General features: G+C 34.3%; 1 non-coding gene across 1 annotated transcript; it reads right to left on the bottom strand.

Moving 5' to 3' along the window:
- Positions 1–2,730: 2,730 nt before the first annotated feature.
- LOC141567414 (U6 spliceosomal RNA) lies at positions 2,731–2,832 on the bottom strand. The gene has a single exon (XR_012489997.1). It is a non-coding gene; the product is annotated as a U6 spliceosomal RNA (small nuclear RNA).
- Positions 2,833–14,232: the final 11,400 nt, after the last annotated feature.

The following is a 14,232-nucleotide window of genomic DNA, read 5'->3' as shown; positions in this document are numbered from 1 at the left end:
TTAAGGATTTCGTTATTTGTTATAGATAAATAAAATATTTATAGAGTCAACTAGGAAATTCTGTGATTCTAAATTATAATTTCTTATGCATAAAAGAAAGATATATTTTCTTTTTTTTAAAGTTTATTGGGGGTGACAATGGTTAGTAAAGTTACATAGATTTCAGGTGTACAATTCTGTAATACACCATTTATATATCACATTGTGTGTTTACCACCCAGAGTCAGTTCTCATTCCATCACCATTTTTGATCCTGTTTACCCTCATATTTTCAAGATAAGAATTTAAGACCTAGAACACTGAATATTCTGGAGAAAAAAGCTCTCTTATTCCCCTACTATTTTCAATAATAAATTAGTAAAGGAATATCTTCCTATTTTATTCTCTGAATGTTTCATTTCAATATACAATGCATTGGAAAACCCTACTCTTTTTAGGATTTCAAAAAAAGTGTTCCTTGTGTTTTCTGACTCTTGGTTAAGGTCCTTCCTTAGATGGCAATGATGGCCTACACTTGTATAGAATTTTACTGTTTCAGCGCTTGCACAGATGTGCTTCACTGTTTCAGCGCTTGCACAGATGCTATTCCATTTAACTGTTATGAGGTACTTGGAATCAGTCTGCAGATGAGGAAACTTAATCACACTGATTGTATCTGGCCCATGTTGATGTACCTGGCGTGTGGTAGAACCAGGTAATGAACCCATAGCTTCTTATAATGCAAAGCAAGTTTGTCTGCCGCATCATGGCCAGTGATGGAGTCTTTGACTAATACAATGCTGAGGAAAGCAGTAAAGAAGAAACTCTCTGGGTGTGCCCCATGCATAGGAAATGGTGTACGTATGTTTATAAATAGCTGCTTCCCATGAAGTGACATCTTTTATTCTCTGCATTTCCAAAACATGTAGATGCATGCAGAAGGTTGATTCTAATAAAAGTTATAGACAAGAATCACAGTGTTGGAGCACCAAGTAGTCAAGTGAAAGACCCACAGGAGGAGGCAGATACCAACTCCTCCACCAGGGTTCCTATCACTTATCTGTCTTCAATCTCTTGACCTTCAGTTGGCTTATTTTTAAAGTGATACTGATAATGTTGTATGAAAAGAATGTAAATGAACTTACCTTTAAACCATACAACAGTGTCAAATCTTAACTTGCTGTGCAGTCACCTTTTGCTAATTTCAAGCTGCTGGCTCTCAACACACTTGAAAATGGGAAGGCAAGAATCTGTGTATGAGTACTTAGCATTTGCCTTTTCTTAAAAGTCAGGGAAACTATTTTTTTTTTTAATTAGTCTTTTCAATCTGAGCAGTTTGCAGAGGGCAAGATTTTCTGTTCTTCATCTCTTCACCCCACCTGAGAAACAATGAATCCTTTAAATCTGCATGACATTTTCATGTGGTCTTAACAAGTTAATGATACACCTGACTCTTCTACCTGATCTACAATGACCCAAGCTGTTTTGATCTGTTAACACATGTCCTCTTCCTCTCTCCAATTGATGGTACTTTTATTTTTTATTATGTTATAAAAAAATACATAACATAAAATTTACCATCTTAACTATTTCTAAATTTATAGTACAGTAGTGTTAAGTATATTCACGTTGTTGTGTAACCATTAAACAATCCATGCCCATAACTATTTTTGTTCTATAGAACCAACACTCAACACCTATTAAATGATAACTAGCCATTCTCCTCCCCCAAGCCCCTGGCAACCACAATTGTACTTTGTGTCTCTCTGAATTTGACTACTCTGAGTATCTCAACTATTATTGCCATCCATTCCCATAACTCTTTTCTCTCTTTAAAACTGACACTCTACATCTATTAAAGTACAGCATATAGAATATAGTCAATAATATTTTAATAACTAGGTATGGTGTCAGATGGGTGCTAGACTTATCAAGGTGATCACTACATAAGGTATATAAATGTCTAATCACTATGTTGTATACCTGAAATTAATATTACATGTCAACTGTAATGGCAAAAAAATAAACAGAAAAAAAAAAAAAAAAAGATAACTCCCCGTTCTCCCCTCCCAGCAATCCCTGGCAACTATCATTCTACTTTGTTAATGAATTTCACTACTCCAAGTACCTTTTATAAGTGGAATCATACAATATTTGTCTTTTTGTGATTAGAGCATTTCACTTAGAATAATGTCCTCAAGATTCATCCATGTTGTAGCATGTAACATAATTTCCTCCCTTTTTTTTAAGGCTGTCTGATATTCCATTCTATGTATATACTATATTTTGTTGATCCCTTCATCATCCATTCATGGACACTTGGGCTGTTTCATCCTATTGGCTATTGTGAATAGTGCTGCCCTGAACACGAGTGAGCAAATATCTCTTTGATAGCCTCCTTTTAATTTGTCTGGAAATAGAAGTGGAATTGCTGGAATATTTGGTAGTTCCATTTTTAATTTTTAAAGGAAACTCTATGCTGTTTTCCATAGTGGTTGCACCATTTATTATTCTCACCAACAATACACAAGAGTTGTAATTTCTTCTCATCCTCACCAACACTTGTAATTTTCTGACTCTCAGTGCAGTTATTTATATTGGCTAGCCTAATAAGTGTGAGGTGATATTTCATTGTATTTTTGATTTACATTTCCCTAATGATTAGTAATGTTGAGCATCTTTTTATATGCTTGTTGGCCATTTGCATATCATCTTTGGAGAAATTTCTTTGTAAGTCCTTTGCCCATTTTAAAAAATATGAAATACATTATGAATTCGCATGTCATCCTTACAAAGGAGCCGTGTTAATCTTCTCCGTACCTTTCCAATTTTAGTATAGTTGTTGATTCCTAATGAGAATTTCAGTGTTTCATTAACACATTTTCCTCATCTCAATAAACCATCCTTCCACTATGCACCTACATCCAATGTTTTTCTCCTTTAAAAATACAGAAGGGACTTTGTATTTATTCTTCAAACATATTTTTTGCTCCTGCTCAAGTCATCAGCTCTTTACATTGCTGGATCACTGGTAGTCCTTGAGTTGTTTTTGTTTTATTTTGTCTTATTTTGCACTTGTTCATGTCCCTAGGTTTGGTGGAGAGGAAAATTTTAAGGTCTGGCTTAACTCTGCCACCTGAAAAACACCCTGATCAAGCTGGAGATGAGTAAGGGGCAATATTTCAACCTCGCTTCAAATGGGACATAAATCTTACTTTTTTTTTTTTTTCATTTTAATCAGAAGTTCTTAATTTCCTTACCATTGATGTAAAAATCATTTATGCTTGCACTGCAACCAACATAAATCATTAACACAAAAGAACAGTAAGCAACCTGTAATCAATACCACTTTCTTCTATGAGACACTGTGGAAATGAAAGAATACAACTTGTCATTGATCATAAGTCCCACAAACATTTAGCCAGGGCCTCGTATCTTCCCAGCACTTCCTTTGCTTCAGCCACACTAACCTTTTTTACATGTTAGGGCAAATCAAGGTCGTTTCCTCCCCAGGAAATTTGCATATCTTGTTCTTTTCATCATTTTATCATTTTTATTGCACGCTTAGCTTAACACCATCTCTTTGGAGAGGACTTCTGGATACCTAACCTAACGGTGCTGTGTCCTGCCAGTCACTTTTTGTCATTGCATCCACTTTATTTTCTTCATAGCACAAACAACTTTCTGAAATTATGAAATTATGTTATTAATTATTTACTTCTGTGCTTGTTTATTGTCAGCCACCACCACCCTCCATTCAAATATGTGTCCCACAGCTCTAAAGGCCTGTTTTTTGGTGACCTCTATATCCTCGGTGCCTGAAACAGTGCCTGATTAATAGCATATACTGGGGGTGTCAAAAAATTTTACACAAGTGGATACTTTGGTCAACGTTGCTCAAGCAGTAGTTCACCATAATCAGAAGTGTCTGGATGCTGATGGTAACCACTTTGAGCACCTCTTGGAATTGCAGAAGTGAAGCATGACTTGTATTCATCTTTTGTCATTGATATATATTACAATTTTAATACAGTTTTCCTTTCTTAAAATGTGTATACATTTTTTGGCATCCCCGGTACTTAACAAATATATGTTGAATAAATACATGGTGACAATGTCAATCAAGGGTCAGCAAACTTTTTTCTGTGAAAGTCCAGATAGTAAAGATTTTAGGCTTTGCAGCCCATATGGTGTCTGTTGTAGCTATTGAACTCTGCCTCTATCATGCAAAAGCAGTCAAAGACAATACAAAAACGTATACACATGACTGCTGCAATGAGGTTTTATTTACAGAAACGGGCTGGACTAGGTTTGGCCCGTGGGCAATAGTGTGCTTATTGATGGGGTAGATCACTCTGGTGTCAGGACACACTTGGGTGTTGATTCAGATGCTGGTGATTGCCAGGAAACCTGTTAGTAATAATAAGGGGCAAAAGATAAAATTGGATGTACTTCACATATATAGACAATAATTAAGATAAAGATTTAAAAATAGTCCAGATTTTATATATTGTGTTATGACTCAGAAGATTCAATTGGAAGAGGAATATTGGCATGAAATAGAATGTGCTGGTGGAAGGAAATGTTTGACATCACCTTCCGTGCACAGCAGTTGTTCCCAAATTCATGTGTGTGTCAGTCATCGGTCATTGCTAGATGCACACACAGGGCTCCTGGCATGGTGGATCTGGGGTAGAGGCTGAGAATTTGTGCTTCTGTGCAGTTTCAGGTCATGCTGATGTTGGAGAGATAGAGGTTGGAAAAGTGGAGAAGAAATGAAGGTTAAGATGTGAGTGAGGAGACATCGTTAAGAAATTAAGGCCTACATAATAGTGGGGACTATAAACATGCACGTAGGACATAAATAAGAGGACGATATCCAGAAGAGGCACATAAATAGGAATTGAAGATAACTGGGTGAAGAGATAAGGGGAAACTAGGAACCATATGACTAGTGATATGATTATAACATTGTTATCTGGGGAAAGGAGGTGAATGATCAATCTATTCATTGAAATAGGGATCTGAGGTTTGAAGGAAAGAGCATAGTTTCTTATTTGAATATGCTGTGTTTATGGTACCTACATCCATCCAAGTGAGATTTTCTAAGAGGACTTTGGAAATAAGGATGAAGCTCAGAAATGAATTCTGGGACCAAGACATATACTTTTGGTAGCAAGTTGACGGTCATTAAATTCACGGGAAAAGATGACATAGCTCGTAGGGGACGTATGGAATAAGAAGAGAAGAAAGTCTCAGGAATTCTAAACTATGCCAGCCTCACTGCATTTTCTTCTTTAACAGAAATAGCGGACTGGTAGTCGTAGAGGTGCGCTTGGTGAAGCCTGGCATTTGCCGATATGTTTCCTGATATTGTATTGGCTAAAATGAGCCACCTACATTTGACAGTGTATGGTATTAGTACCTGATTTTAAAGGATGTTAACACAAGAGCAGAACAGTGTGAAGGAGGATGACACATGGTGTATTAGCAGTCTCTGCCCTCAGCTGTATCCCCGTTGGTATGTCAGGATAGATAAATTGATGCTTTTGACATAAAACTGGAGCAAATGTGTTGAATGGAAGAATATTTATAATAAGGTGGAGTGAAAGGTTAAATCTTATCTTACCAGAATAATTAAAAAATAAATAAGTCTAACTTTTCATAAAAAAAAGATGAAAAGAAAGATAAAAATGAGGAAGAGAGAAATGAAGAACCTATGGAGCTAACAGATATCAATACTAACATGGGAGATATAAATTCAAATGTTTATGTAATTTCATTAAGTGGAAATAGACCAAACCTTCCGATGAAAAGGTAGAGAACTTCAGATTGGATTAAAAAAATTAGTCAAGACTGTCATCCCAGTAAATGTAATTAAAAAAATATTCAAGACTTGAACCCTATGTTGTCTATATGATAAGGTGAAAACAAAAAGATAAATATATGGCAAGCACACTATAACAAGAAAACGTATTAGGCAAAGTAGACTTTAGGACAACGATTATTATCCAAAATAAAGTGGGACATTTCATAGTGATAAAAATGGCAGTTTTTCTACTATTAGGTTGGTGCAAAAGCAATGCGGTTTAAAAAATTAAAAATATTGCAAAAACTGCAATTACATTTGCACCAACCTAATATGAAACATAAACATACCTAAAAAGAAAGCCTTATTATACATTCAGCAAAAAACTATCACTTCAAAGGGAGAAATAGAAATATCAACAATTAAACTTACTAGTTTTCATTCCCCTCTTTCAGTCATTAGTAGAACAAAGAGACAAACAAGTCAGTAAATATACATTAGACTTTAACAACATAATCAACCAAAACTAGCTGATATTTAAAGCTTCTCCTCATTAAGAAGCAAAAGCCACAAGATTTTGGAGGAAAAGCAGGAGATTTCTAGGAGGTTCTTCCACATTTATTATTTTCAGAAGTGTGTTTCAGGAATAGTTGTTGTGATATATGTCCTTTTTGGGACCTCTGCACCTTTTGTAGCCCACTTCACACTGAGGGCTATTTTAAGATTGCCAAAAATAACAGAATTTTTGGATGAGTCTAGTGTTCTTTGGCAACTTAATTTCTTTAAAACCTATTAGTTTTATGATTTATTTATGTCTACTCAGTTTCATGAGTGGGTAACCAGTCACACAAAAAGTGCCTTTTGAAACTGTTCTCAGTCTTTATTTCCTTGCTTCCTAGTTCCCTAATGTATCTCAATAGCAGCTACGGTGAGTAGATGAGGCCTGACTAGGAAACAGTCCAAATCTAATCACTTTATTGAACTAAGAATTCTCATCATATCTTTGTTCAAAAAAAAATTTGTTTTTCAGTTCTCAGTTCCATCTCCTGATACTTAGGATCTAGAATTCGTCAGTGTTTCTAGTCTCACAGGCCCTAAATGTGTAGTCTCTCTTTATCCTTGCATTTCTGCTTCTATCCTGTCTCATTTCTTTATGAGTTGCTAAACAAATTCAATGACAACCAACACTTATTTAAAAGATCTTTTTTAACTTCTTTCCCCCCAACTCAGGAAGCATTTGATCAGTCTTACATATTATTGCAGGCAAGAGGCTTATCAAATATTTTGCATTTGAATAACATGCACCAGGAGCTGTTCTGATTGTTTTATGTGTTGTCTTGACATCTTTCTTTCCACCACTGACCCAGTGCTGCATATTGAAAAATGTTTTTGCAATGACATTCCGGATCTGGTATTAATTTCTGTTAATTAGGATAATTCATGCCAGCTGCTGAAACACACAATACAGAATCTCAGTGGCTTTACATCATAATGGTTATTTTGTGTACATTCGTGTGTGGCATGTACCTACCCACACCCATACCAGAGAAGGAGAGGTAGAAAGAAAACAAATAGCTCTGACGTGTGCTGGTTGTCTCTAGGCAAATGGATTGCCCAGGGCTGAAGAAAGCTAAAAACTGGATCCAACTACTACTTGAACCCCAGCTACTGCTGCCAGGTTGAAGAGCTATTGCTGCTGTGCTACTTACAGGAAGCACAAGCCACCCAAGCAGCTCATCGCTGCCTCTTCTGCCTAGTGTCCTTACTGGCACGAGTAGCAGGAAGCCAGCTTAAAATGAGAAATGTAATTGTGGATTCCCAGCCCCGGCATTAGAGACAACTCCAGAGAATGGGTGCATTTTGAGTTGAGCAACAATAGCTTAATAAGTGGTGCAGTGTTTTCTGATCTATGACAGGTACAGGTATCCTTACCCCAGTTCTTATCCCAGTCACCTTATCGCAGTTCTGGTAACGGAGGCCTAATAATAGCAACCTACGTTATTATACAGAGCTTTGTAATTTAAGAATGAGTGATTTCTCAGATGAAATTCCATGAGTCCAGTTCTCTATTTGGTAGCACGGTGAGGGCTGTGGTTACATGAGGAGGAACCAGCATGCACATTACCCAGCCCTATCCACAAACAGTAGGGATGAATTTCCTAATGGGGGGCCCTGATTCTGCCAGTTTATTTCCAGGGACAATTGTTGGCTTGGGAAAGCAAACACTTGTGATTAATCCTCATTCAAGATAGCATCTTCTGCTCTTTTACTTGCCATCTGCTCATCTCAGGAACTGGCTTTGTCCAAACGTCCACGTTCTGGTTTACTCCTGAACAATGATGTTGCTGTAGGAAGTTCCACATCCAAGATAATTGCATTTTCCAACTATTGGCAAAGTAGATAAGGTCTGCTTAACAAGTATTCCATTTATTTATTGCTTTTAAACAAGCTAGCTTCAAATAATAATTGTATCAAGTTACATAATGTTGTGTGTTCGGAATTTGGGCAGGGCTCAGATGAGCAGTACTTCTATGGTATTAACCCGAGTTACTCAGTGATGTTTAACTGGCAGTTGGGTTTGTCGAGAGGGTCAAGACAGCTTCACTCAGATGGTTGTCTTCAAGGCTGTTCTCAGGTAGAACCTCTCCCTATCAATGGAGTCATAGGGATTCTTTATGTTATCTCTCCAACAGAATAATGAGGCATTTTACATGGTGGCTCAGGTCTCCAAGAGACCAAGGCAGAAGCCATCAGTCTTCTGAAAGGCGAGACTCAGCAATGGTATAGTTACTTCTCCTGTAATCAGTGCGTTGGAAATATAGCCTCTGTTTGCCTATGTCTTCCATAGAAGATAATTTTGTGAAGGTGGCATCTTGCCACATACCTAAGTATGCAGGCAGAATTAATCAGATTAGCATATGCTGATGAACAGACTAATGAGGCTTTCTTAAGCAAGTCAGCATTTTCAGAAACAGAGACCAAATAGAAACTAGGCTTGGAAGCATGAAGTTCTGCTATTCTGGTGATTTCATTTCAAACAATAGGAAAAATAAGCATTGCTCATGTGTTCACACAATTTCTCAGTAGTCTAAAATTATATCTTAATTTGGAGATTCAGAAGTTGAGCACATCTATACTGGAAACTCCACATGGGTGCAATCCAGAGGAAAGGCTGTTTAGTTCAGTCCTATGTTTAAATGTTGTGCCTTTCCTTCAACAATGCAGAGAATCTGGTATTTTTTAAATATATGCTCATGATCCAGTTTGCACTGTAAAATCTTAAGTCTTTTACCTTGTATCTGAAGTGTATCCGCCACCCACCCTGTAGCTTGCAACACCCTTAATTTGTTCCTTGTTTCAGCTCTCTAAACCTGATATATCCCCATCCTTCTTTTGAGAAGCTTATTATTATCATTATTATTACTTTGCTTTAGTAAGAGGTGGGAAAAAAGTCTTCATTATGTAAAATGTGATATATAAATCTATGTGAAGGGCTTCTAAAAGTAGAAAGTCTGCCAAGTTCTCTAGCAACTTTACCAGTGTGTAATTAAGTACTCATTTAAACTATAGTTTATGTTTGTGTGAAGGGAAAGTGTGGAACTCAGAAATAGAAGTTGTTGTAGGGTGGTTTTTCCTTTTGTATTTTCAAATTATATGTTAGCTTCTTGTTTTGACAGCTATGACTTTTAAAGTAACAAAACTTGATTCTTTAGTTCTAGTAATGTGGTGGCCTAGATGACCAGAAAAACCCTCTTGATACAGAATGCCTAACATGTCCTGGATAAAATATATGACCTGGTGTGAAATAAGACAATCTTCAGAGGTTAGAGATTGAGAGAAAAATCAGATTTAGAACAAGACTGAGAATTAATATGGCATATTTCCTGAAGCCTCTGATTATCTCTGATGGCCTAAATATTTAAATCTGCACTTTTGTGGTAGACTGGAGATTAAAGTCTGGGACATATGCACTGCAGGTGGGTTTTATACGACATTCTAGTACAAAGTTGGCATTTATGAAAGCCAACACCGATGGCGAGCTGAAGGAAAAATAATTCAGAGGGAGATGGACAAAACAGCTGTTTGTCTCATCCTTGACTCTGAGTAGAGGGGAAACAAAGAAAAAATATTTATAAATTGTGTATATATGTGTATGTGTACATGCACACAAATACACAATTACTTTGACAATTGCTAAAAAAAACAAAACAAAACACCTCATCTTGTATATAGGTTAGATACCAATTTAAATATCTATATGATTAAAACCCTTTCAAAGACAAAATTTTAGTTTTGGGTCATTCCATGTTACTTAAATGCCTCCAAGTTAAGAGTAGAGAAATAAAATTACCTTATGGAGAAGCATAATCTAACCGCAGGAGTCAAAGATATTTTTACAGATAGTGTTTCAAAAAGTGTGACTTCACAATAGCAGCAGCATCAACAACAAAAATTTAAAAATCCAATACACAAGAAAACAAGCCACTATGAATGGAAATTATGGTGAAAGAAAAAAAAAAATGAGATCCAGTACATTAAGACAGCAGACCTTGAATTTATCAGATAGAAAATATTTTATTTAGACTTATTGGTATGACAAAAGATTGCATTATATGTGTGAAGAAAGAATAAATAACTATCAGATTAACAGATGTATTTGTAAAAGACCTGACTCAATTATATATAATATACATAGACCTATATATATACATATAGACCTCAAACAATTATATATATGTATATATATATATACACATGTGTATATATATGTATATATATACATATATATATACATATATATTATGTTATATATATATATGAGTCTTATTTTTAACTTTAATTTTTATTTTATATACATAATATATATGTAATTGGAAAGTCAATGAACAGTTTAAATAGCATATTAGACACTGTAAAAGAGAGAAATAGCAAAGTGATGATATATCTGATAATGCAATAGATTACAAACATATAAAGGGATGGAAAAATATAAAAAGTACTCTGTGATACTGTTGAATGAGAAGTCAAAAATAAAGACAAATGAAGATCTAAAGAGAAAATCTGAAATGGAAAGAGTTAATATCTAAAAAAATCACTGAAGGTTTTTGAAAATTTATGGAAAAAATAAATAAATTATCAGATTCAGGATGACAAAGGAACTCCCTAAAAAATAAATAAAATAGAAGTAAAATGTTATAAAACAGTACAAATGCCTCACCAATATATCAAAATTTACATAAAGGATACAGCAACAGAAACTATAAGAAGCCAGAAAGAAAAATAGATTATTATTAAACAAACAATAAATAGAAATCTGACTTCTCAAATACAACAAAAGAAGTCGGAAATCAGTCTAACAATATCATCAAAATATGGAAAGAAAACAATTACAAATCTGGATATATATGTCAATTACAAATCTCGATATATATGTAACCTCAGATTGGGAGTAAAATGATGAGACGTTATAAAACTGAACATGTTTGCTATGTAAAGACTCTCATTGATGAACTATGTAAAAATGTGCATCTGAGATTAAAAGATTGTTAAGCAAAGAAAATAGAAAACATGTGGATAAATCTAAATAAATGTTTACAGCAGCAACAAGTGTCTTTTGGAGTGAAAAAATGTGACAGATGTTAAATGTACACAGTCTATAACATATACATAAGAAAGGGATTCAATTAATATGAAAGTCTAAGATCTTCATTAGAACGTTAGACTTGCCTAAATGTTTAGGTTCTGACCTATCTTTGCTTTTTTTCCCCCCTCTCTGTTTCCTTTAGCATATTTTCTTATTGAATTGTCTTCAGTTTTCCTAGTCACACCTTTTACTGTGACCAATTTATTTTTAAACATATATTTCTCAGCTTGGATGTTGCATTTTTCATTTTTGGAATGCTGAATTGATTTATTAATATAACTCCAATTCTATATTGAAAGTTATCCATCTTATCTACCTTTTCCTCTATTTTCTTTAGCATAATAATTATATTTTTAAGTGGCCTAGGTATATTGTCAGCCCTTTCTTTTGATCATACGGTAGTTATATTTTATTTCCTCTTTACATGTCCTGTAATTTTTAATTTTATACCAGACATTGTGATAAAAGAGCCATTTAGGTTATAGATTGCTGTGTGTTAAAGTCCTCTTTACTTTTGTTAGGAAAAGAGTGGGAAAAGGTAATAACATCCATCTAATTTACAATTAGCCTTAGTCAGAGGTAGGATATAGTTTAAAAGACTCAGTCGGAAAAAAGAAAATCTACTTGACCTTGCTTCTAGGAACTTCCCCCTTTTAGTGACACAGGGCACTAACAGTGACAGCCAGATGGGATGCAATCCCTCCCATCTCACTAATCAGGTCTGCAGTAAACATTATTTACATAAACATGCTATACTAAATGTTGTTTATTGATATTTGCTTTTTAGATTTAAAGTACTAAACATAGAAAATCTATGGTCAAAAATAAAAATTAAGTATGATCAACTAAAGGTAAATAAATGTACATTTGGAAAAAAAAGACTCAGTCAATGTTGGTTTACCTAATCCTCAGATGAGACCAACAAGGATTTTGATAGAGTCTTGTCAGTCTCAGTTTCTTCAGCCTTGGCGGACAGGTGGGGGTTGGGACTGCAGGCACAAATGCTCTGTCATTCAGTTTTCAGTTCAGGTTCCAGTCTTCTAACTCATCTAGCTTTAATATATAGCTTGAGGGAGAAGAGAAAGTGTATTTGATGCAGGACTCCTGCTCTGTAGGTCTTTGTTTTGTTAAGAAATACAAAACCCTAACAGATTATACTCTGTCTTTTAGAAAGTTTTAAATCTCTAGCTTCCTAAGCAGCCACAGCATCCAGCAAATGCCCCCATGGGAAAAACTGACCATGGTTTGTGTTTCCTCAGATTTCTAATTTGTTGTGTTAACATCAATAACTGTTAAATCATTTGCCTACTTCTTCTGTTACCGCTAGCAGAGGTTCTCTGCCTGAGCTGGATCCTCAGCTTGAATCCAGACACAGAAAATTCCCCAAGAAAAAAAAAATTAAAGTTGTAGATTTCTAGCTTGAATCAGAGATGTTCTCTCCTCTTTGGAGTTTTAATTTCTAATGTTCATTGCTTCAATAACTTTATGAGTATAATGCCTTTTAATATGAAATATATTGGGGGTGCCAAAAATGTACACACATGACTTGTATTCATCTTTTGTTATTGGTATGTATTGAGTATTAAAATTTTAATACAATTTTTTTCCTTTTTTAAAATGTGTATAAATTTTTTTGGCATCCTATATGTAAATTTCTAGTTGTTGCAATAAAAGTATTATCCTGCCATAAAATTCTACATATTATAATTCTTGCATTCTCCTGATGACTAATGATTGTGAGCATGTTTTCATAAATTTACTGGCCATTTGGATATCCTCTTTCACTTGTCTTATCCAGCTTTTTATTTTTTTTAATATCTCTTGCTGCTTTAGAATTTGTTTGTTTTGTTTGTTTTTTATACTGAATGAGTCCTTCAATATTTATATGTGTTGCAAATAACTTCTCCTGGTCTAAACCTTAACTGTTTACTCAATTTGATAAACAGAAGTTTATAATTGTAATTTATTTTATATATATTAGATAATTATGTTATATCATTATAATTCAAATTTGCAAATTGTTTTCTCTGTAGTTGGTGATATTTGAATCTAGTTTAATAAATATTTTCTTATTCCACAATATTAGTATATTCTTCGATGGTAAATTCCTTAGAAATTTAATATTTTATTTCTCACATATAGATAAAAAATTCACCATTGATGATTTTTACATGGTGTGACCTACTTATGTTATATTATTTTTCTACATACATATACAAATGATCCAACACAGTTTTGTAAAAAGATTATCTTTTCCTATTGTTCTACTTGCCAACTGTATCATAAATCAAACATTCATATGTGTATGAACCTGTTACAAACTTTATTCTGCCTCATGTGTTGCTTTCTTTATTGTTCACTTATTAACTATAACAGTATATCCAAAGAATTTTTTCTATATAGAGAAAATATTTGAATTTAACAGCAGTCTTCTTTCTTTGTTTCCAATCTACATGCCTGTATTCTACTTACTTACTTCTTTGTATTAACACAGATTTCTAGTGCAACGGTGAACAGACCATTCAAAAGAATGTTTTTGTTAGTCATTTATAGCTACTCTATATAAGATTAAGGAAATACTTTTATTTTTGGTTAGCAGAGTTATTTTTTCATAAATTGCCGATAAATTTCATGAAATACTCTTTTTTTGTATCTATAATGCGATCATACTATTTTGCATCTATGTATATGAAAGAAGTTGATCTATATTTCTCCTCTTTTTTAATATCCTTGTCAGGTTTTGATTACTGGGTTTCTGCTGTTCTCATCGTCACCTAAGAAGACTTCATATACCTACATG

This window comes from Rhinolophus sinicus, linkage group LG10 (genome assembly GCF_036562045.2).
Source record: "Rhinolophus sinicus isolate RSC01 linkage group LG10, ASM3656204v1, whole genome shotgun sequence".
NCBI classification, from domain to species: Eukaryota; Metazoa; Chordata; class Mammalia; order Chiroptera; family Rhinolophidae; genus Rhinolophus; species Rhinolophus sinicus.
Note: the sequence above shows the minus strand (reverse complement) of the source record. Positions and strands in the feature narration are given on the sequence as shown.